Source organism: Vicia villosa, unplaced genomic scaffold, assembly GCF_029867415.1.
Source record: "Vicia villosa cultivar HV-30 ecotype Madison, WI unplaced genomic scaffold, Vvil1.0 ctg.000567F_1_1, whole genome shotgun sequence".
Taxonomy (NCBI): domain Eukaryota; kingdom Viridiplantae; phylum Streptophyta; class Magnoliopsida; order Fabales; family Fabaceae; genus Vicia; species Vicia villosa.
Window position 1 is genome coordinate 512,600 of NW_026705260.1, and position 7,780 is coordinate 520,379.

Genomic DNA, 7,780 nt, shown 5'->3' on the forward strand with positions numbered 1-7,780 from the left:
GAAGTTATTAGTGAGTAGGACTTGTGAGATCTTTTCAAACCACTGTCTGCTAGATTGTTTTAAACCATAGAGGGATTTGAGAAGTCTACAAACTTGATTTGAGGCAGAAGCATGCATGCCATTGGGTAAGGCCATGTATACTTCTTCATCCAAGTCACCATGTAAAAAAGCATTGTGAACATCCAATTGAAATAAGAAAAAATTAAAAGATGCAGCAAGGGTAAGTATGATCCTTATAGTGGTTAATTTTGCAACAGGTGAAAAGTGTTAAAGAAATCTATACCTTCGATTTGTTTGAAACCTTGTGCAACAAGTCTGGCCTTATGCCTTTCTAAATTACCATCAGAATTATATTTGGTTTTAAAAACCCATTTACAGCCTATAGTTTTCTTACCTGGAGGAAGAGTAGTGATGATCCAAGTTTTGTTCAAAGTGAGAGCTTTAATCTCATTGTTCAGGACTTGAATCCAATGAGAGTGAGCACTGACCTCTTTGTATGTCAAGGGATCAGAGGAGTAGTGATGGCGGCAATATAAGCATGATGTGCAGATGAAATGGTATTGTATGAAATGTAATTTGAGATTTCATATATGGGTGAGGATTTAGCAACATGGCATATGAAATCTTTTAAATATGCAGGAGTGGATTTAATCCTAGTAGAATGTCTAATATCAGTGTCATGATTATGCAGTTCATGATGTTCATTGGAACTGTCAATGTCTTGCTGTTAAGTAAGGTTGGTGGGATCCTGATTTTCAGTACAGGTGTTATGATCATTATTACTGGGAGCAGATTTATTGGACACGGGGGATTATTCATTAGGAGTCATGGTTGTAGGATCAGTTTGTTGTGTAGGGATAGGTAATGTTGTAGATGAGGAGGGGTTGGATTCTATGTCAAATAAGAAAGGAATAATGGAACTGTCAGTGTGGTAATTGTGGTCACTGGCAGTGTGAATAGGAGGTGTGTAGGAAAATTGATCTTCATAGAATATAGAGTTTCTAGATGTAAACAAAGACCTTATTTTAAGGTCAAAAAGTAAATATCCCATAATACCCAATGTGAAACCTAAGAAAATACATCGAGCTGCCCTAGGATCAGGCTTATCCCTATTTCTTGTAAGAGTGGATGCATAAGCTAAACACCAAAATTTTTTAAGATTTTCAAATGAAGGAGGTGTGTTAAATAACAATTCATATGGTGTTTTGTTTTGAATGGTGTGACTGCATATTCTGTTTATAAGATATGTGGCATGGCATAGGCCAAAGAACCAAAAGGGTTTGGGCAGTTTTGAATGAAAGAGCAAAGATCTAGTGACTTGTAATAAGTGTCTATGTTTTCTCTCAACTAGAGAATTCTATTGAGGTGTTTCAACACAGCTTCTCTGATGCAAAATGCCTAGAGATGCATAATGAGATGGCATGAGAAATTCAGGTCCATTGTCAGACTTTATGACTTTAATTATGCATGAAAACTGTGTTTTACAAAATGTTATGAAGTTTTGAACAAGCTGTCTAGTTTCAGATTTATTATGCATGAGGAATGTCCATGTATACCTAGAATAGTCATCAACTATAGTTAAGAAATATTTGAAGCCATCTAGAGAAGGTACAACAATGGGGCCCCAAATATCCATATGTATTAACTCAAAACATTTAGTAGTGCTAGTGTTACTTGTAGGAAAAGCAAGTTTGCATTGTTTAGATAGATGGCAAGTATGACATGGAGAATGTTTCTTAATGGTAATAACAGGAAAAGATTTTGACATTTGAGATAACACTTCATGGGATGGGTGTCCCAATCTATGATGCCAGAGAGAAAGTTTATTATTGGTGTCTGAAATTACATTATTACAAGTGCTATGTGTTCTAATATCAGAAAGAGGTGTCCTATATAGAATGTAAAGGTTGTTAAGAGGAGTGACTTGGCCAATCTTCTGCTTGGTAGATACATCCTGTATGTAACAGGAATTGTGTAAGAACGTTACACTGTAAGCAGAATTTTGGCATAGTTTTGAAATGGAAATAAGGCTAAACTTGAAATTAGGTATGTAGAACACATGTTGTAAACTAAGAGAACGAGTAAGTTGCATAGTGCCAGAGAAATAAGCAGTCAACTGAGTGCCATTAGGTAAATTAATGAGAACATGATTAATGGATTGAATTTCAGAAAAGCAAGTAATATGAGGGCAAACATGATGAGATGCTCATGAGTCTAAAATCCATATAGAAGGACTAGAGAGGGTACTACCTGTATGATTCATACCTGATATTGCAGCTTTTTCCTCCTTAGGAGTATCTTTCCTTGATTGCTGAAGGAGCTGCAACAGATGCTGATAGTCCTCCTTAGAGATAGTTGGTAATGCCTCAGTTGTAGCTTGTGGTTTCTGTTCAGTCTTGTCTTTGGGATTCTTGTTGCGATATCTTGGTCGGAACCCATGTTTGAAATAACACGTCTCAATAGTGTGATTTGTTTTGCTGCAATTAGTGCACACCATGGAAGATTTGCATGATCCGCGTCCTTTGCCTTTGTTAGCTTAAAGAATGTTCGAATTGGACGTAGTTGGAATTTGTTGTTGAGCAATTAAAGAATACACATGACTAATGGGTGGAAGGGGATCAAGGAGCAAGATTTGTGTGCAAATACTTTGGTAGTTATCGTTTAAGCCCTTTAAGAAACAAGTTACATATTCCATTTGTTTGAAGTTACGGACTGCCTTGGATAAGCCACAAGAACAAAGGGTAGGGCAAGAACAAGATGGAGTCAAACGCAAATCTTCTAACTCATCCCACAAAATTATCAAATCAGTAAAGTAATTCGATAAAGATCGTTCACCTTGTTTTATTGAGTGAATTTCCCAAAGTAAATCAGAGAACCTAAAGTGATTGCCTTTGGTGAATCTTTCGCGGAGGTCCTCCCAAAGATCAAAGGCAGAGTCGAAGCAGATCATACTCTATGCTATGTGTGGTGACAAGGTGCGATTGATCCAAGATAGCACCATGCTGTTTGCGCGGTCCCAGAGCTCATAGTTCTTGTCTGATTCTAGGGGTTTGGGAAGAGTTCAATTGATGAAGGAAACTTTATTCTTTGATGTGAGAGCACGTTTCATGGATTTGCTCCAATTGTGATAGTTGTTGTCATCCAGCGGAGGCGCGACACTGGTGGCTCCAGGGTTTTCACCTGGATGAAGATAATAAGGATTTCTAGGGTTCATAGAAGGATCTTGAGGAGGAATTTATGTATCTGTGTTGGAGAGTGATTCAGTGTCGCTGCTATCCGAAGCCATGAAAATGATGCAGGAAAGATGATGCAAGAATGATGCGAGAAAGATGATGGAGGTGGAATGGTGTTTTAGTCTTCTAATACTATATTACATAATGCCATTGTAGAGCATTGTAGAAGATGAACTGAATTGGCGGAAAAGAAAATTATCGTAATTGAATTTAATTTTCACTGTATGTACAAGAAGCCATAGAGGTCATATATATTGGACCTCAACAAGCTCAGGCCTATAGTAAAGTAACCCAGTAGAATAAGCCCAATGGAATATAACGGTCATAATATCAAACATCTGCATTTTGGCTCTAAATGGATTGGTTGGATCAGTGCTTGCATTAGCAACAATTCAGTGTTTGTCTTGATAAATGGAAGCCCTTCTACGGAGTTTAAGGCTGAGTGGGGTTGCGCCAAGGAGATCCACCATCGCCACTCTTTTTCATCACTGCAGTAGAAGGCGATGAGTTTTGAGATGTTCTGAATATTTCATAATGTGTCTGTAATGGTTAGCAGCATACACTACAAGGAAACTGCTGATTAGCTGGGTGAATTTGCCAGGTGAAAAACACCTCGCAAATTATTGCACTTGCGGGATGCATAACACCTCGCAACTCAGTTTTTTTGGAAAAATAAATATTAATGTTTTTCCATCTTGCAAAGGAGGGAAGGAAGTTTGAAAATTTGGAAAAAAAGTTGCAGGGTGTTAAGCACCCCGCAACATTGTTTTAAAAAAGTTGTTGGAAAATAAAAAATTGCTTTTACTGAAAAGTCAGGGTGGCAGGTGACAATATGATGCTTTTATTGACATAAATGTTGCGAAGTAAAAAACACCCCGCAAGTTGCAACGTCTTTGTACGTTGCCAGGTGAAAGCCACTCCGCAAGTTTTTTTTGAAAATTTTGAAAAAAAGTAAATCTGGAAATTAATGATAGCACAAAGTACCAGGTAAGTTTGTCAGCCAGATTAATTGCGGGGTGGAATGCACGTTGCAAGGTGCAATGTCTCTTTTTATTGCGAGGTGATTTGCACCTCGTAAGTTTTCTAATAGAATTGGGGAAAAATAGATCTGGAACGTAACATTTCAGAAAGATATTTACCTCCTCTCTTTCTTTTCTTCTGCACCAACACACCAACATATTCCACACACATAAACCCTAAAACCTTCTTCTTCTTTTTTTTACAAATCAACACACTTTCAGTTGCTACGTTCAAATTTCTTTGCATTTTCTACTTTCAATCCATTATTAAGGTACACATATCAGTTAATTTCTTTGTAATTGATTATATGAATGAACTGGTTTGAGTATGATATTTTAGAAATTTGTTGATGAAATTTATATGATTCTGTTTACAAATATGTTAAAGTGTTAGAATATTAATTGATTTTGGTTAGAACTAGTTCGTTTAGCTATTATATGTTAAATTTTGTATGATATTTGTTTATTGATTAACTTACTGTACTGTTATCTTTTGTTTGCTCAGCACTTTGGTTGTTGTTGTTGACGACTGAGTTTATAGGTAAACACTACTAGTCTGCTATTATAATTTGCAATGGCATTTATTCATAGTCTTTATTTCAAACATTCATTTATAGTTCTAATTTTATTGTATGTATATAAATGTGAATCTACCCCTGTTTACCAGTTTCATTTAGCTAAATGAATTTCTCAATTTTGGTTAGAATATGAAATTTATATGATTCTGATTTGTGATTGGCCTTCATTCCATTCAAGCATTGGCCATTACCACAAATGAAGTAATATCTGATAGTTTTATTCAGTAAAATGAAATATTTCCCACTAGACCAATTTGTAAATTTATTGAGTGCGCCTAAGAGAGGGGTGAATTAGGACTTTGAATATTTATCCGGTTTTTGAATACTTGTTGTTCTTATTTTTCTGGTTTGGTGCAAGAGTTTAGAAATGTGTTACTTTCTTTTCAGGTTATGATTTGTGAAAGCCGTAAATGCGAAAAAGTAAAGAACACAATGATGTATACTGGTTCCCCTCACAATCCGAGAGTACTTCAGTCCCCTTTCAACATGAAAGAGATTTTACTATTGTTTGTGACTTACACAAGACACACCAAACACCAAGAACAATCCTCTTGGATTTTCACCAAGTACATTAAGAGAACAATCATCCCTTAATGACTCACTTGTTTCCAAAAATCCTGGACAACAAGATTTCAACCACTAAGAACAATCCTCTTAGATTTACTAACTTGATTATGAGAACAATCCTCTCACTAATCAAAAACCCTTGCTTCCAACAATCCTGGATAGCAAGTCGATAATAACCAAATATATTTGAGTAGTAATGTTGATGAACATAGATCAATAACTAGGATTGATCTTCTCTTCCAAACAAGCAATTTATGATGAAAATATAGTGCTCAAGTGTTTATGAGAATTATATGAATTTTCTAGAATGTTATGAACAGAAATGTAGAAAATTCTTTATGAAATATTAAGAACAAAAACACTTGTTTGAAAATTTGAGTAAAAAGATATGATATTAAATTGCAATGGAAGAGGTGAATTGTAATTTTAAATTTAATGTATTTATAAGAGCATAACACCTTTATGAACCATGGTGAAGTCATGAAAAAATATCATGAAAAAAATGTCAATTTAAAATGAAAAGGTTTCATGAAGAGTGCATGAAAATGTGTTAAAAAGTTGCTATTTTTTATTAAATTCGTACAGTACTTTTTAAGTCGGTTTCAACGGTTACCTGACTTAAAAAGTTGGCAGCAAATTTCAAAATTCAAATAAAATACTGTTTCAGACCGGTGTAAATTATGGCGGTTATTAGTGCTATTACGGCGGCTAAAAACGCCATAATTTACCAAAATCTGCATGTTTGAAAAAATAAAAAAAATTTAAAGAATTGTCTAAATATTTGAACTAACCTTAAGCAATTATCTATTGATTTATCCAAGTAAATATATTATATTTTAAAGTAATTTATCATGGTTCAAACATGAAAAATAATATATAATACATGATAAAAAATAAGCATTTTATGCATTTGAGTCAAATATTTTGATGCAAGATAATTTGAGAACTTTAACATAAATGACTTATGCATGCAAGTGAATTATGGAAAATATTGAGCACTAAGTTATCAACATAAATTGCATGCTTATACCTCAATAAATCAAGATCAATGCTAGTCTTCAAAATATAATTCTTGATATATTTGTTGCTAGCTTTCACACATGATGAGTCTTGAACACTTGAATTGATACATTGTTCTTGAAGCCTTTTTCCATACTTTTTGATATGATTATTTGACATTCATTTTGTCTTCATCAAAACACATTGGATTGAGAGTCTTGACTTTACACAATTTCCAACAACACTGTCTAGCGTGCAGTTGTTGTAACCAGTTTGGTTCACTTCAAACACATCATACTGATTCTTCTGATACCTAAAAGCTATTACCATAAAATTAAACATTGATTCAGTATAAACAAATCTATAAAAAAAATGAAAAAAAATTGTGAGTATAGAAAGTGTGTTGATATCTGTAATGGGTACTTACAATTTTATGGTATTCACTAAATATATAGAAACAAATTAGGGAAGAGTATTTCTTAAGAATTTTATATTTAGAGGGTGAATGAAATTGAACAGAGGGGAGCACGTGAAGTGAAGTTTCTGTGGGTTAGAATGATGTTGTGGTGTTTGGACATTACTTATGGTGTTGCCTATTTATGGTGTTGGACATTACTATTTGTCTGCATATTGACTTAGATGAGAAATTACTTCTAGGACCATTGTTTTAGGAATCTAAATATAATGCCTATGTTTACTTAGATCTGTTTCAAAATAATTTATATAAATTGAATTGATGAACTAGTTGGTTAATATAATGAATAAGTCTCATGATTTCTATCAACTATTTATATACTGCTTTGGTTTTTTTGCAGGCAGCTTTTCTCTTCCCGTTGCTTAGCTACTCTTTTCTCTTCCAGTTGCTTAACTACGCTTCTGCAATCCAGGTTTATATCCCTGTTTTAGACCTATCCCTGTTTTAGAAAATTGGATTTTATATCCTTGTTTTAATCAAACATTTATTTTTAATGCTTACCTCTTGAGTCTCTATCTCTCTTTTGTTTTTATCTCATTTTTTTTACTTATCTCTAGTTTCCTTCTACTACAACATGACTCAATGTTAAGTATTATAAACACAACCTAGCAATCTGTTACAATTCCTTGATGTCTTGAAGTAAACCTTGATATGTAGTGCTCACTTTACATGTTATACTATTAGTCTAGTGACATCGGTATCGACATATGTCGATACTATTTTGTCGCCGTTATTTTCGCGATCGCAAAGCCTTTTTTTTTTTTTTAAATCCTCGAGCTTACTTTCAATGGCATCATAGTTAATATGATATTTAAAATTTTGCTTGCAAGGACTACTTTAAACAAACAAGTATAAAGAAAAAAAAGGACATCTTCCTTGCATTTTTATAGGGGTTCCTATCGAGTTATG